The sequence below is a fragment of the Thermobia domestica genome, chromosome 11 (assembly GCF_964235325.1).
Source record: "Thermobia domestica chromosome 11, izTheDome1.hap1.1, whole genome shotgun sequence".
Classification (NCBI taxonomy): Eukaryota; Metazoa; Arthropoda; class Insecta; order Zygentoma; family Lepismatidae; genus Thermobia; species Thermobia domestica.
Window position 1 is genome coordinate 154832582 of NC_137464.1, and position 15445 is coordinate 154848026.

General features: G+C 34.5%; 1 protein-coding gene across 1 annotated transcript in view; it reads right to left on the reverse strand.

Annotated features, from left to right (window-relative positions):
* Positions 1 to 15445, reverse strand: part of Csas (CMP-sialic acid synthase) — a 59845-nt gene that overhangs the window by 43585 nt on the left and 815 nt on the right. The gene's annotated exons all lie outside the window — the stretch shown is intronic.

Sequence of the window (15445 nt, forward strand, 5' to 3'; positions counted from 1 at the left end):
TTCATGAAGTTTTTCTCGGAACATCTGAGTTCGATTATTAATTATATATAGGCCTATGTATTCCTCGTCGGGAAGGAAATTTCAGCGAGAATTGCTGCAGGACGCATTTCATATTTCTTTTGTCTTTCGTGCATTGAAATTTCTTTGGGAGTTCATAACTGACTGTGATTTCTGTTGGGTTTCATAATAGCATTGGTTTCAGAAACTACACCAGGAAATAAGGAGAGAGTTTGGTGCGGTGGGTGGGGCCAATAGTTTACCTACTGTATCGTCTATTGTCGCGCTAGATGACTCGTGTCAGATTCCAGACGAAATTCTTCTCTGTTGTGTCTTTGCTATTGTGAGTGTGTGGTCTCTGAACATTCGGCATTTTCTTGATTGTGTTCATTTACTTACTGTGGTGTTCTGGGAACAAAATCGCGCCGTCTGTGTGTGCATAGGTGCGTGAGTGTGTGTTAATATATCAAATTGGAAGAAATTACAGCCAGCACCTGTTTTAAGCGTAAGAGTGGTCAAGTGTTGAAGAGCAAAGAAAGGGCTATTGTTATGAACGTTTAATTATTTAAAGCAGAAAAACCCGGGTAAAAGCATAAGTTGGGTTGGGATGATGATGATGATATGGAAGGAATTGATTCTTTGGAGTGCGATTGATTCAATGTGGTAAGTTTATTATTATTATTATTTATTAATCGTTGTGGTGTGGATTTCTTTTTTTACTACGTGAGTTGGCAACATCAGTCGGCAGTATAATAGAAGCACGATTTGTTCTGCATTTGTTTTTAATGCTCAACTTGGCATCGCTGTTCCCATAAGACCAACAGTCCACTTTTAAGTCTGGATAAGCTATAACAGTGGTGTACAGAATGTGAAAACCATGCTCAAAACAAGTGTACGTAAATGCAAATCAAGAGAAATCAACTGTAAAAAATAATAATAGTTTTCCTGTTCATAACACAAAAGTGCAAGGGCCATTACCTTCTAAAATAAATAATAGGACAAAACGTGAAAATCATCCAGTGTGGTACTCAAATAGTGTGTCAACAGCGTATGAACAATTTCAGGTGAAAAAACCCAAAGAAACTGGAGCTCGGTGTAATTAGTATAAGTCAGTCAATAGAAAAGAACAAGACTAGAATGAAGTATGAGGCAACTTCAAAATCTACTCAATTATATTAACAAAGGAATATACGCGTGTCGGAATCAACACCAGAGCGAAACATTGAGTATAATAAGGTCAAAGAAAGGGCAGAAATTAACAAAATGGAAATTAAAAGTCAATGCGTGGCAGCGAGAAGAAAAAGAGTTATAGTCCTGGGGGACAGTTACAGTAGGGAATGTGCTGTATTGTTAGATAACTTGCTTAGTGAGAAATATCTAGTGTGGGGTTGTGTGAAACCAGGAGCAAAAACGAAAGAAATTTTGGAGACAAACATGGCAGAAATAAGGAAACTAGGTCCCGAAGAATATTTGGTAATTTGGTCGGGAGCAAATGATATTGCTAAGAATGAGGCAAGCAATGCTCAGCTCAATACTGGAAAGATACAAATGTAATAATAATGTCAGTACCAAAGAGACATGACCTTTTTGACATTTCACGTGTTAACAATAAAATTTTGTCAACAAATAGGAAACTTAGAAAAGTAGCTAGAATTCATAATATCACTGTCATAGATGTAGAGGAGAAAAGAGAGGGATTCACAAAACATGGTATGCACTTAAACAAAGTAGGGAAAAGGAAAATGGCTAGAGAAATAATGCAAATAGTTTTGAACAAAACAGAAGATTATTCCTCTTAGTTGGGTAGAGTATACAGTAAACGAGAAGGTTACTGATCAGCAAAATTGGATTCGTTCCGGCGGGGAATTCTGTGTAACAGAAACATCTACGAAAATTCCAATCACCGGAACAAACGAAAGTGATGTAAACAAAAGCGAAAATGAGGGCACTCAAGCAACACAGAACATTCGGAAATCGACCCGGTGTAAAAAACCGAATCACTTTAGTGAAGATTTTTTATGCTAAACGAACCTAGCACGGAGCTAGGTAAACTTCAACATAATGCTAAACAAAGGTGCATGAAAAACAATAGAAATTTGTTTACAGAGTCATACAATGATACAGCAAAAGAAATTGAGCTAATAGATAATAAATGAAGTTGGTCGAATTAAACAATCTAACTTAACTAGACTTCTTAATGTTAGAAACATAAATGATATAATTCTAGCACAAAGTAATTCTGGTCTGTTTTCAAACATGACAGGTGTTATAAATTGTGACTTTGAAAATACCTTGGAGTTCCACATTAACATACAATCAATAAGAAACAAATGAATAGAAATTGAAATTTTTCTTGACTCATGTCCGTGCCATATTCTTTGCGTTAATACACACTGGCTTAGAAATGAAGAAATACTTCTATACGTACCTAAAAATTATATCATGGCAGCAAGCTATTATAGAAGTAGAATTACCCATGGAGGAGTAGCAATTTATTTAAGAGATGGCTTCACCACTGACTATATTGTTATTAACGTAGATAAATTCTGCTATGAGGGGAAATTTGCAATTTTATTTCCTAGCGCGAAAACAATGAAGGGTAAGGGGGAAAAATAAGTAATGTCACAAAACTGAATTTTCGGGAAAACGGCGTTTTAATATTGAAAATCACATAAAAAGAATAGGGTTAGTTAAATCTTTTTCCCCTTTTTACAAAGACATTTTTACACCTACGCATATATGGCACATACAGTCAAATAGTACCAAGGGTCACCAACATATAGACAAAACACCCGAAAATGCACATACATGGACATGTTTTTTCCCTTTACCCTTCAATTGTGGTATCAATTTATCGAACACCAGATTCGGATGTCAATGTCTTTCTTGCACGCTGGGAAGACCTTACTAACTACTTAAGTAAGCATGATAAATATAAAATATAGTACGCGAGAAAACATAACCAATTTGTTCCTCGAAGATCAAGATCTAAGGGTTTACTTGTCCCTACTATAAATCCTTCATTGTAACTAGATTCCGGCGTTGCCTCTCCAACTCAGGTAGAACTGTATAAAGCTCTCAGTATGGCTAACCCCATTACGGTTATCATAGTAGCCCGAGCCCGTGCAGACCTCTAAACACATTACCCCACAGAAATGAGTGCCATAAGTCCAGGCCTTCTAAAGGCTGTTGCGCCAGGAATTTAGTTATCATTATAATTATTGCTAATAATAATATGTAATATTAGTAATAGGCTTAATAAAGATTCTGCCTGTTTATCTGCTCTGCTTGTAAGTATATTATTTCTAACTTTAAGATATAGTTATACAGGTCAATATATAATTGATCAGTTTCTTTCTAATGCCATTCGTCACGTGTATAAAAACTGGAGAAACTACAAATTAGGATACTATACACAGGAAATTAATAATGAAGGGGGAAAGGAGTAGGGAGTAGTGAAGAGGAAAAATGAAAAATGAGGGAGTAGGAACTAGTAGGGAATAGGAAAAATGAAGGGAGTAGTGCATTATTACTCAGATATTAACCTGCACACATATGAGGATTTAGGTACTTAATAGAATGCTTTTTAATCATTTCTTTTTTTTTTAAAGAAAATGTTTTAAATTGTTATTATAGACAGATGGCCTGTCGAATAATAATACTAATAATAACAATGTTTTCCCAAGACATTGAACAAAGTTATCGTGTCTTGCAAAATATTTTTGATGGAGACAAAGATCATGTTGTCATCGAGATAGATCAATCGTCCTCAGAAACTGAGGAAAACGAGAACGAGGACATGTTTTGAACTCTTGAAGTGTTAAGTTCCAATTGTTTATTTTATCTATTTATGTGAGAATTTTCAAAATAATGTTCAATCAGGTCTGATACAGTGCTTTATGAGATTGATTCTAAGTTGCATGAAGGGCATAAACAAATAATAATAATAACATTTATAAAAGACTAACATTAGTGCATCACGCTAAGTCCTAATAGTAAATCACGTTGATGCTCATTGCAATAATATAATGCAATAATTTAGATTTGAGCATTTATATTTATGTATCCGCAAGTTCGTTGGTCGACTAACTAAAAAAAAAAAAAAAAGAAAGAAAAAAGTGAATGCACACAATTAGAGCTCTTAAGCATTGACTTTAACCTATAATTAGTGCTTGAACTTTTCGGGTAAACTGTACCCGCCCGATACCCATTGCGTTTGGTTTACTCGATCCTTAGACCTGATAAACCCGTTTGGCCTGTTTGACCCGATAGACTCGTTATGAGTTCGCACATGATAATTAGAACAATTTGTTAGGATAAAGTGAAACAACACATCATTTACAATAATGACAGACTAAGCTTGTTTTCATAAAAACGGGATTATCAGGTCATCCCTATTCATACGGTTCAATCGGGCAAACCCGATTCATACGAGTAAAAATACAACATCGGTCCAACGGGCGGTCCAGGACCTATTCTATTTTCCGAGCATTACCGAAAATGCACAGTAGCCCGAAACGGCTCGGACGTAAAAACTATCATATTATTATTATTATATTAATAGGAGAGAAAATTACTTGTTGAATGGCCTGTACGTATTTTATCTCTATTTTAAATGTTTATTCTGGTTTTATGTATCTGCTTATTGGTTTGCACCACTCAGAAAGAATAGTTCGAGACTTCATTGTTTACTGTTTACCCAGCTTTTGTAATACTGGCAACATCCAACTGGTTGACAAACCGCACGTGGTCGCTACGAACCATATGACAGTTTTACTTGTGTAAGGCACATATAGCTAGGTTATTTGCATATCAATATTTAAATTAGTATATCATATTATATGTTTTGCATATCAAGGGATTAGTGGTGTGTTAAGTTTTTCGATTTATTTTTCAATTTATATCCTTTTTTTATTAACATAAGGAGATGACTGTTCAAAATTAGGTAGTATTTTAATTAGGTATGTGAATATATTGTGTTTGTTTGGATTCAATAATATTCTTGCATCGAAATAATGAAATACAGAGGAAATATCTACAACGCAGAAGAAGCAGAATCTAGCTTTAAAAAAAAAAAAAAAAAAGTTTCTGCACTCAAGTCGAGTGAGCGCAGATGTTTGTGCAGCAGTATTGCCACCCGAAAGACATTGGCATCTGGTGGAAAAGGAAAACTTTTTCTTATTTCTTCTTGAGAAACAACGAAGAAAATGAAAATAAGAATAAATTTTCAAGTTGACAACGATGTCATCTGACTCTGTACTGACGACAACCAGACTAGAGTTTCTTTGTAGTAAAAGCAATATAATTTTTCATACCTCCGTGCAAAAATATCAGTAACAATAGGTGTGAACCACGAAGGGTCAGTCCATGTCAATTCATCCAGGTCATGAAACCCATAGTCTCAGAATGGCATGAGGATTTTTTTGTTTACTCTACTTGCCACCCTTATTGATCACACCAAATTTTAATTTGATATCTTATATACTTTTTTAGTTAAATTTTTTTTTAGTTTGGTAAAATATACGTTTTTGTTGTTACCGAGGGTTAAAGAGATTACGACATTGATATACTAAAAAGATCATAACTTTGTTAATTCTCACCATATCACAATGATTTTTTCACTAAAATGATCACAATAAGATACAGAATAAGGTAAAAGTACATTCAGTTACTTGTACTTGAATTGTTGTAGTAAATATTAGCTCAAACCTGGATATTACGATTTTTTTAAAGAAAAAAACATAAAATTTTAAAATACAGTAAAAACTTAAAGGCACTACATAAACCAAAGTATTTTATATGCATTTATAAGCCTAAAGGCATGAGCTAATGTGTTCTGAAAGAAAAACTGTGGGTTTTTAACTGCAAATATTTTAAAACCATTTATCTTTAGAGTACGGCCAGGTATTTCAAGAAAATCGTAGACCTTCACGTTGGCAGCCCTGGCGTTGTCCCTAATTGTCACAGGGACATGAACCATATCTCGTTACAAAGCTTATGGAACACAAATTCCAACAAGGTAACTTGTGTGCGCCCTTGTTTCCAACCCACAGAAGAAGAAGAAGAAAAATTGCTTTTTTCAAAAAAAATATTTTGTCGGACTCTGGCAACACTGTTCATTGTCATACGCAGGGAAAAAAATATCGCATACACACCAGACATTGGGTGGAATCATAAAAATTTGATACCTCGTATATACTATGGTCAACCTGTATATATTTTACGAAGGAACTGTGGTCTACCCTCAGGTTGGCAACCCTGGCGACTTCCCTAATTGCCACAGAGACGCGAATGATACCTCGTTGCAAAGCTTACGGAATACTGGTTCCAATTAGGTAACTTTTGTGCCCCCCTTCCCCCGGTTCCCAACCCACAAAAGAAGAAGAAAATAGCTATTCACTATGAGTTTAATGAATTATACATATTCATCACATACAACAGATTGAATATAATCAGTGAACGAAAAAAGAATTTACCAAATCATCTTAAAGTCCTGAAGTGATTCATTTACTATTTACACCATAGAGGTCCTGAAGTGGAATTACAGAAAATGTTTAAATAAAACACTAGCAACATTTTATTTCTGGGCTTGCATTTGTTTCAACATCTTGTTGCACTGAAGATTGATTGAACCAATTTCCTTTTCGGAAAAATAATACATTCTTCCGGATGCTTTTGTGACTGGGGGGGGGGGGGGGGTTACACATGAAATTATGTTACTCATAGGAATCCAGCAAACATCATCTTTTGGGGGCCAGTGAAAAGATGGAGCAGGCCCATGGGGATGCTTAAATTTAACTTTGCCACCTTCATCTTCATGTTTTGACAAAACTAATCCATAATACCACCGATCATCATAAAGGCATGCAATGTAATTGTGCACACCCACAACAGGCATTTTCACCGAATAATTTTCTCCAGAAAAGTTGAATATTGTGCAGAAGTTGTCATCTAAACTTACTCGTTTTATTCCAGTGGAGTCTTCAGATTTGGGCTCAAAGTGATGAAGACTACGTGCTCCAGGTACTGTCCTGGCTTGAGTGAAACGCCCTTCTAAGTTTTTTCGTGCCTCTATCAAGGTTTCTTTTCTAATCATTGTGAACTTTATATTTTCCTTGCAAAAAAAAAAAAAAAAAAAAAAAAAAAAAAAAAAAAAAATCGGAATTATCAATAGCATTACCAGGACTACGTTGCAGACTTGCTTTTGTCACGATGCGCTTGACAGTGCCACCTATACCGTCACAAGGAGACTTCCCATGGCTGGTGGCAAAAAAAACACCATGTAGCTTTTAATCCAAAGTCTTTTTCATGAACTCATGTGGTTCGGATTCCACGTTAATCAATAGGTCCACGTCTCATATAGCCTCGCTGTTGAAAGGAACGCTAAGCTGAAATCAACTCAACTCAACTCTTTTTCATGAACCTGAGGGCTGTAGGATTCGCACTCCTCAAGATACCGAACGAAATTGCTACCTAAACTGATATAAGATTCCAACGAACTCTTTTGATTTGTGAAATACTTTGTGAAACAATCTTACTTTCTAAATACATTAAATATATTTTTAATATATTAAAAACTAAGACAGTTATCGCTTATGGTAAAAATAATAAAATTATATTTTGGTTATTTGATTTTAAAGTTTACTGTAAAAGCTTATGCGCAGTTGTATTAGTTCTAGAACATTGATAAATTTACTGCGGCTTAAATAATTTAACATCTTCAGCTTGATTAAAATGTCATAATTTCATTACGCCTTACATGTAAATCATTCAATGAGTTTTTCAGAAAGTAAAATGTGCACAAGTTTAACCCTTAGAAGATGCCTGGCTCATCCCTTTCTCTTAGTACCAGTACTTCAAACCTCTGTTGCTCGGCTCCTAATGAACCTAGACTGTGCCTCCTCATGCCGAATCCGTAGGAGAAAGTGATTTTTCTTTTATGACAAAGAACAGTGTTGCCAAAGTCCCACAAAAGTCAAAGATAAATTTCATCTTCTTTTGTGGGTTGGGAACCGAAGGGGGGGGGGGGGCACAAAAGTTACCTCATTGGAACCAGTGTTCCGTAAGCTTTGCAACGAGGTATCATTCGCGTCTCTGTGACAATTAGGGAAGTCGCCAGGGTTGCCAATCTGAAGGTAGACCACAGTTCCTTCGTAAAATATATACAGGTTGACCATAGTATATACGAGGTATCGAATTTTTATCTCGCAAGCTATTGCACCTAGGCCCTGTATTTTTTATATGATTCCACCCAATGTCTGGTGTGTATGCGATATTTTTTTCCCTGCGTATGACAATGAACAGTGTTGCCAGAGTCCGACAAAATATTTTTTTTGAAAAAAGCAATTTTTCTTCTTCTTCTTCCTCTGTGGGTTGGAAACAAGGGCGCACACAAGTTACCTTGTTGGAATTTGTGTTCCATAAGCTTTGTAACGAGATATGGTTCATGTCCCTGTGACAATTAGGGACAACGCCAGGGCTGCCAACGTGAAGGTCTACGATTTTCTTGAAATACCTGGCCGTACTCTAAAGATAAATGGTTTTAAAATATTTGCAGTTAAAAACCCACAGTTTTTCTTTCAGAACACATTAGCTCATGCCTTTAGGCTTATAAATGCATATAACATACTTTGGTTTATGTAGTGCCTTTAAGTTTTTACTGTATTTTAAAATTTTATGTTTTTTCTTTAAAAAAATCGTAATATCCAGGTTTGAGCTAATATTTACTACAACAATTCAAGTACAAGTAACTGAATGTACTTTTACCTTATTCTGTATCTTATTGTGATCATTTTAGTGAAAAAATCATTGTGATATGATGAGAATTAACAAAGTTATGATCCTTTTAGTATATCAATGTCGTAATCTCTTTAACCCTCGGCAACAACAAAAACGTATATTTTACCAAACTAAAAAAATTTTAACTAAAAAAGTATATAAGATATTTGGTGTGATTAATTAGGATGGCAAGTAGAGTAGACAGAAAATTTTTCATGCCATTCTGAGACTATGGGTTTCATTTGATATTTTAGCTGGATGATTTGAAATGGACTGACCCCGAAGTTTCTGGCCAGATTTAATGATATCTGCTGAGAGCGCGTCCAAAACATCTCAAGTAAAAACGAGCCTATAATTTTTCATTCAACTTCCTTGTATTTTCAAAATGCTGGAGCTAAGGACATTCCCTCCACCGACCTTCACCCCTTGTAAATAAACTAAAGAAAACAGTCATCTTCTTCTTAAGTTATTATGCATTCTTGAATGAGTAGAATATTCTAGTATTCCTTAGCCTTGCTTTTCCGTGTCTCAGTTTATTTACAAAACATAAATACAAAGCTTGTTTTGGTTTTATTTGTATCCTCACGTGATGTTGTGAAGGGGGGAACATGGTATGTAACAGCAGCAGCCAGGTGATTCCTCTCAAGCAGTAGAAAACAGGAAAAGTGTGTTTGTGTATAAATATTGATATGACATGCAATGACAATCACATATATATGCTTCAAATCAATAAGAAAGATGTATTTTAAGTGATATCAGTTCTAAATATAATTATTTGTGTTGTTATTTGTAAAAATTTCACAGCTAGCACGGACACAGGCTGAGTAGTGTTTTGAGAGTGGTTTGGATGTTCCGCCACCAGAGGTCAGTGACTCTCAGACCACTATGCGCCCTGTAAACATGTCTGCTAGAAAGTATATCTGTAAATAGTTAGAATGTTCAAATTAAAATTTAACATAGATCGAAGTAAGGAAACTCAGTATGATAGGTATCAATTTGAGGGTACAAGTTTACCATATTAGGTTACAATGTTAAAACAGAACATTAATCAAAAGTAAATTATTTATTAGCAAAAGAATAGGACAAGGTGTAGTCACTAGACTTGATGGCACCAAGATGTTTCCACCCTTCCGCACCATCCCCTTCATAAGAAAGAAGTGTGTTTAGAAGCGAGTCTCAGGGAAATAAAGAAATGGATAGTTTTATATATACGAAAAAGGGTGGAAGAGAGTTAGTTGAGTTTAGTTCGTTGATCGTGCGGATGAAATTTCGTTTAGAGTTCAGTTCGTGAAAGTTGACTCTCTTTACAAGAGAGTAGATAGAATATCACAATATATAGTAAAAGTGATTCTCCGGATCGGAGATGAACTTGTTTTGAATTGTACTCGTAATAGTTACTCGAGTGATTTTTTTTTTTTTTTTTTTTTTTTCGTTTCAACTGATAGTTGAAAAATGCTGATACTGGCTATATAGTTTTATACAAATTATGAATATCAACATACTTCCTTGAAGCTAGTGAAGGTCCAGCATATTGACATAAGCTTTCAGAACTGTGCTACGTGAAAGACTTCCATTGTAAATAATGCGTCGTGTCATCTTGTATGTATATAAACAGTGTTAGATTCGTGTGCATGAAGTTAATTTTATGCTAAAATCTAATCAGATCGTGGTAGACATGATCTACAGACGGTGCGACTGAAATACTTATACATCGTTCAGATAGTTGTAAATACAGTGAAATCGAGACACGATTCAAATTTCTCGAAGTACACCTAGTCATTCTCTACGAGAAGGACTTGTACATAGTAGGGATGACATACTAAGGTGTTTTGGGATCATCCACATGGACATAAGAAGAGCTCCAGCAAGTATTGCCGGAACGGAAGAGGCGATACCATCGGTGAAGGAGTAACAAGACAGTCCCGTAAACGGAAGAACGGGATCAGCGCCGAATTGGAAGGAACAATAACGCGTGTGCACAAACTGATAATTATCACAAATCTAATCAATATTACTCGGATACGTATTATCTACTCATTCAGTGTTCATTGGTGATTGTGATTTTTTTTTATTATTATTAAAAGTTTGTCATCTGAAAACGTATGGAATTTCTCTTCTACCTACACCTTGGGAGACATCACAGGTATGTGTTGGATTATTTGTTTTATGTTCTTTTCTTTACAGCATTACCAGAGGAGCAGATAATCAGCGAATTATAGCTTCTATCTGTCAGTGTATGATAGTTATATGTGACATTATTGGTATTTGCTTCAATGAAGTTAAAACCAAGGAAACACCCTGAGAAAAGCACTTCATTTTGTTTAGAATAATGAGATTTATCACTCGTAAATTCGGAGTATCCTTCTTTCAAAATTTAAATGTTCTCATTTTTCTTTAATTAAATAATAATTTGTTATTTATGCTCTACCGACATTTCCAGATTCATTTAGATTATTGCATATTAACTAACTTTAATTATTAAAATTAGTATGATCTTTCCCTCCACCTTACCCATTTTAATGTTTAGGGCAGTTCACTCCATGTCCTACATATACTGCTGATCAGGGTGGAAAAAAATCATGATTTTTTTTAAAAAAATCATTTTTGTTGATTTTTTTGATTTAAATCGATTTTTTTGATTTAAATCAAATCTTTCTCCTCGTAAATTACAAGTCGCGAACTGAAGAAAAAGCATTAGGAATTAGTATTAAATGCTAATTATGCCATTTAAGTGAAAGTATTGGGGTTGAATTTTGAATTAATCCCCAATTGTTAACCTCTGTTAATCCCAAACAATGTTTCTTAACCCTTTTAAATTATGGCTTTTTTAAAAAGGAAAATTATGAACTTTCAGTCAAGCAGCTATATCATCATCCCTATTTATCCTAGGATCACGGTTCATACCTCATTCTCTTCAGAATAGAAGAGCCTTTGAAATGGTAACATTTCCATTTCCCTATCATGTCCCTGAAGCGGGAAGTTTTGAGAGAAAATGCAATTTTTCTTATTTTTTTTTTCAAATTTTGATCCCCTCTGGACTCCCTTGTGTTAACGCACATATCTCAAAATCAACTGAGAAATATTAAGAGGTGTACTAAATGTGTGTATAAAATTTCAAGCTATCTTGAATAGTAAGGGCGGGGAAATATTTAACAATGAGCTAAGAACATCCCCACAATGTCCCAGATAACCCGCATGTAATATAAAAATTTCCTCAGATATCTCTATTTATCCTAGGGTCGTCATTTGTATATTATTCTCTTCAGAATAAAAAAAAAAGATTTTCAAATAGTATCATTCAAATGTCTCCATCGTGTATCTGGGGCGGAAAAATCATGAAAAAAGGTATTTTCTTTTAAAAATACCCTTTTTTACTTTCTACCCCTCTGGACCAACCCCGTGTTTTAAGGTAGAGATCTGAAATACTGAAAAATACTAAGGGGTACATTAAATAAATCTGCAAAATTTCAATCTTCTAGGTGCAAAAGTATGCCTGCGAAAATTAATATCCCCCCAAATACCCCAGATTCCCTTATAAAACAGTATCTCAGGTAACAGTTTCCTGAAACATACCTATTTATCCAAGGATCATGGTTCGTACGTCATTCTCTTCAGAATAGAACAGCCTTTCAAACGGTACCATTCATATGTCTCCATCTGAATCGTGGAAAAAGCTATTTTGTTAAAAATATATATATATATTTTTTTTACATTTTCTCTTCTGGATCCCCGTTTTCACGCAGATATCTGAAAACATCTAAAAAAAAAAAAAAAATACTAAGGGATGCACTGAACGAGTGTGCAAAATTTCAGTCTTTTGAATGTAAAATGTAAGCCTGCCAAAATGATGATGATTATAATAATAATAATAATAATAATAATAATAATAATAATAATAATAATAATAATAATAATAATAATAGGCATAACAAAAAATATCTTTTTAAATTTATGTCGTCATCACACACTATGTCTCGACGTAGAAAGGCGTGAAAGCATATGTAACATGTTCTACAATGCCTTAAGTCTTGGGGAAAAAAACGAAGTAACGAGGTTTATTGCTACTTTTTTTAATCGAATAATGAAGATTCGATTTTTAATAGAATAAAAACAGGTAATATAATTTAAAAGGTTAAGCATTAAGGAAAAAGTATAGCAACGTTTATCAAAATGTCACTTTTTTCACAAAAGTTACTGATATTTGGTAGGGGCATATTTTTAAAAAATTGGAACTACCTTGAGGCAGGAAATACATAAATTTCGCCTAAAGTTATAAATCTTTAAAAAAAAAAAATCTGAGAGGGGATAGGACCCCTCTATATATGCCCTATTATCCGGGAAAAAACAAGCAGACGCGCACGCGAATTCCCCGTTGGAATAGTTAACGATTTGAAAACCCAAACCCATTGTTACGAAGAGAAGAAAGCAGCATTGCTTCGTTACCCGTTCAAAACGGGATTTTCCCTAATCATCCAGTGCATGACACTTGTTTTCATACTATGCTGTACATACTGTACATTTGAGCCTCATTGTATTATGATTATTAACTTCCGTAACCGAAATAACAGAACAGAAACGGGATTTTACTTATTTTCACTTTAAATTATTTTATTTCGGAATTTTGATTTAAATCAGCGATTTTTATTAAAAAAATCAAGTGATTTAAATCGTGATTTAAATCAGACTGATTTAAATCAATCCACCCTGCTGCTGATAAGAAACTTGCTTTAGCTTTGAAAACCACTATATTATATCTGGGGGATGTAAATATCAATGTTTTAGTTGATACTCCTACCAAGTTATTTTTCTGATATACTTAGATCATATAACTTTTACTTTTTTAAATTATCAGCCAACAAGAAAGGAAGCTTGTTTAGATAACATTATTACAAATGTATTTAGAAATGATTTATCGTGTGGCGTAGAACATTGCTTATTGTCAGATCATGATGGCTTATGGGTGTTATACCTCTTTGTCAAACACAATAATACTACGGTGGTGACAAAGAGTTTTCGAGTACTTAGCTTAGATAATATCTGTAGTTTATTACAACATCATGTTGTTTAAGGACAATAAATAAATAATTCTTATTCTTATTCAAAAAATCATTTCAAAATTCACATTTCGTTTCCCCGTGTGATGTGATCAGAAACAACAGACAACATCGCTTTCAAATTATAGAAAATGCTCCTCTACCCCACATAAAATGGAAACTCAAAAACACTGGAACACGATTTCCCTTAGTTTTAATGGGAAGTTTGCATAAAAAATATTATATTCCTAACTTGCCAGAATCGTGAGATACTAAGATTTTCGCATGGATTTTGACCTTCTGCTCTCCCCATAACGCATTTTATTTAAAGTAACTCGATTAAAAACCTAGTTTCAGGTATGTGATAACTGCATCCAAAATTCATTCCCAACGGTTTAACCGTTTTTCCGTGTTGCGCGCACAAACAAGATTCGGTGCAGTTTTCCTATACGAATCCATAGATTGTAAAATGCAGGGGAAAATGTGGGGAAGTCTTTAATTTGCCATTTTATATCGAGAGCAGAACCCAGCGAACCCCTGCGGGGCTTCTAACCCGTTCCTACTCCTACTCCTACCTCTACTATTACTTATACGGTACTATGGATCCGTATAGTAAAACTGCACGCAAGATTCTTTTCAGTTTTACATAATAGATTACAGGTGAACAGTGTTACAGCGAATTTGATCTAGCGCAACAAAATCCATTATGAATGATTCCCAAACCTTTTTTGATTTCAAAGGTATTCTGTTCTGGTATAAATACATATTGTAAGCCGATTTTAATTATAATCATATTATTATTTCAATCCAAGTTTTTAAGTATATTTTTGAGGTAGGCTTTTTGGGTTTTATCCCAATAAAACCCACTAGGGAATTTTGGGCTGGGGAAAATTCCAACACCCTGGTTTCCAGAGAGCGGGTGGGTAAGCGACAGTAATGTGGATAAATGAGGATACTGCAAAAACACTGTATATGGCATAAAAACAGTAACTTTGCAAGTTGGATTGGCTAATGTTTACCAGTAGGAGTCCAGCAATTGTTTCTAAAGAGGTTACAATTTAGGTAATTTCTGTTCAATTTTAAGCTTAGGTAAGTTCACGTTACATTATGTTAGTGTAGGGGTACAGCATAATTTCCCAAAAAAATGATAGAATTTCGCGTATTTCTAATAATATTAGATTAGCTTAGGTTAGTTGAGCTTAGTTTAGGTTAGGTTACGTTAGTTTAGATTAGATTTGGTTACGTTATGTTAGGTCTAAGTACTTGCATTTTTCATTTTTTTCTGTAAATTTTACATTGTTTACGTGCTTCTGGACCCCTTCTGCTAAACATAACCCGTTGGATTATTTATTTGTACATGATTATGGACATTAGAGGTATAATCCAGATGTTTTCATTGCTTACAGATTGTTGTTATAAAAGAACATAAAACAATACCTACGTAAACTTCACAAATGGTGAATGTGGATTTCTTAACCCGTTTCGGTGCAGTTCTTCTATAAGAATCCACTGATTATAAAATGCATGGAAAGATTCGGGAAAGTCTTTAATTCGCTCATTTTATGTCGAGAACAGAATCCAACGAGTCCCTGCGGGACTTTTAACCCGCTGCTACTGCTACTCCTACCAGGGGCGGA